At 75.3% G+C, this 2500-nt stretch overlaps 1 non-coding gene across 1 annotated transcript; it reads left to right on the forward strand.

Annotated features, from left to right (window-relative positions):
* The first annotated feature begins 1109 nt into the window (after positions 1 to 1109).
* On the forward strand, positions 1110 to 1228 carry LOC135889767 (5S ribosomal RNA). The gene has a single exon (XR_010562097.1). It is a non-coding gene; the product is annotated as a 5S ribosomal RNA (ribosomal RNA).
* Positions 1229 to 2500: the final 1272 nt, after the last annotated feature.

Consider the following 2500-nt stretch of genomic DNA (forward strand, 5'->3'; position numbering starts at 1 on the left):
GCCGAGCGGGGACTTGGACAATCTTTCGGACTTGGAAAAATTTTTCGGGCTTGGAAAAAATTGTCAGCCCGCTTCCTCCGGGTTGACCTGGTGGCCGAGCGGGGACTTGGACAATCTTTCGGACTTGGAAAAAAAAATTTCAGCCCGCTTCCTCCGGGTTGACCTGGTGGCCGAGCATCTCACCGTCCCCGGACGCAGCGAGGGACTGCCTCCCGGCCGTCAGGATCGGGCCCCTGGAAGTCTGGGTGGGGTGCGGGGGGGGGGGGGGGGGAATTGCCCGACGCCTCCGAGGAGCGCTACCGGGGCGGGCCGGGCCCCCCCTGCTCGAAAAGGAAAAGAAGGATCGGGCCCACGAGAGACAGGGACCCGGCCGCCAGGCAGGCCGACCTGGGTTCACCGTCCCCGGCCGCAGCGAGGGACTGCCTCCCGGCTGACTGGATCGGGCCCCTGGAAGTCTGGAAAAAGTTTAACCCGACGCCTCCGAGGAGGGGGCGCCCAGGGAAGGAGGGAGAACCGGGTTGACCTGGCAAAGCGGCCACCAGGTATACCAGTTAAAACCTATGGGTTGACCCGGTGGCCGGAAAGCATACCGGCCAGCCAGGTGAACCCCGTTCGATTCCACGGGTTGACCTGGTGCCCGGGAGGGGACTCGGACGGTTCCCCCCGGGGTACGCCTTCCTCGGCCCGAAGGAACAGGGTGCGAACCAGGCGCGGGGGCGGGGCGGGGAACCGCTGGAACCGCTGGGGGACGGGGGACGGGGAGGGGGGGAATGGATCGGGCCTGCCGGGACCCGGCCGCCAGGCAAGCCGCCCCGGGCTCACCCTCCCTGGCCGCAGCGAGGGACTGCCCCCCCCCCACCCCCGGCTGACAGGATCGGGCCCGCTGGAAGTCCGGGAAAATATTTTTCCCGACGCCGGAGGGAGGGGGGGGGGGGAGGGGAAGGGGCTCTGACGGGCCAGCCCGGGCCCCGGAGCTTGAAAAGGAAAAAAAAGGATCGGGCCCGCGAGAGACGGGGGCCCTGCCGCACGGGGCAGTCCGACCGGGGCTCGCCGTGCGGCAGGCCCGGGCGCCGGCAGGGGAAAGCGGGCGAGGAGGCGCGGAGCCGGGTGCCTACGGCCATACCGGACCGAACGCCCCCGATCCCGTCCGATCTCGGAAGGTAAACCGTCCCGGGCCTGGCTAGTACTTGGATGGGTGACCGCCTGGGAATCCCAGGTGCCGTAGGCAGCTTTTCCCGGTCCGAGCCAGCTCTCTCTCCTTTTTCTGGGGAGGAAGGAGAAGGGGGGGGGGGGGCGGGCCAGAAAGCCCCTCGTCGCTCCTGCCGAGTCGGAGGTCGCGGCCGCAGGTCACGGGTCGGGGCGCCTGGGGTCCGGCTCCCCCCAACACCCACCCGGCTTCCTCCGCGGAGGACCCCCGGCCACCGAAGCCGCTGGGGGAGACCCCGGGCATGGGGCGGACTGGCCCGGCCCCTCCCGGCCCCCCTGCGCCCGGCCGCCGGCCCGCGGGACCGCCCCGAATCCCCCCGCGGCCACCCAGGCGAGGCCTGGCCTGGAGGGCCCCACGGCGGGTGTCAGGCTCCCCGCCGCTTGCCCCACCGGGGACCCACGGCCACCGAAGCCGCTGGGGGGAGACCCCGGGCATGGGGCGGACTGGCGCGGCCCCTCCCGGCCCCCCTGCGCCCGGCCGCCGGCCCGCGGGACCGCCCCGAATCCCCCCGCGGCCACCCAGGCGAGGCCTGGCCTGGAGGGCCCCACGGCGGGTGTCAGGCTCCCCGCCGCTTGCCCCACCGGGGACCCACGGCCACCGAAGCCGCTGGGGGAGACCCCGGGCATGGGGCGGACTGGCCCGGCCCCTCCCGGCCCCCCTGCGCCCGGCCGCCGGCCCGCGGGACCGCCCCGAATCCCCCCCCGGCCACCCAGGCGAGGCCTGGCCTGGAGGGCCCCACGGCGGGTGTCAGGCTCCCCGCCGCTTGCCCCACCGGGGACCCACGGCCACCGAAGCCGCTGGGGGAGACCCCGGGCATGCGGCGGACTGGCCCGGACCCTCCCGGCCCCGCTGCGCCCGGCCGCCGGCCCGCGGGCCCGACCCGAATCCCCCCGCGGCCACCCAGGCGAGGCCTGGCCTGGAGGGCCCCACGGCGGGTCTGCAGCTCCCCCCGGGCTTCCTCCCCCGAGGACCCACGCCCCCCCTGAGCCGCAGGGGGAGACCCCGGGCCCGGGGCGGACTCGCTCGGGCCCCCCCCCTGCGCCCGGCCGCCGGCCCGCCGGACCGCCCCCGAATCCCCCCGCGGCCAGGCAGGAGAGGCCTGGCCTGGATGCCACGGAGGACCCGCGGCCCCCAAAGCCGCAGGAGGCGCCCCCGGCCCCGGGGCCGGTAAGCCCCGTGTCGCTCCCCCCCCCCTCACCCCCCCACCCCCCCCGCGCCTCGCTGCCGGGCACCGGGCACCGCCCCAGAGTCAGCCGCAGCCGGCCGGCCTGAGAGCTGCCCTCCTGTGTGAGA

The sequence above is a fragment of the Emys orbicularis genome, chromosome 15 (assembly GCF_028017835.1).
Source record: "Emys orbicularis isolate rEmyOrb1 chromosome 15, rEmyOrb1.hap1, whole genome shotgun sequence".
NCBI lineage: Eukaryota > Metazoa > Chordata > Testudines > Emydidae > Emys > Emys orbicularis.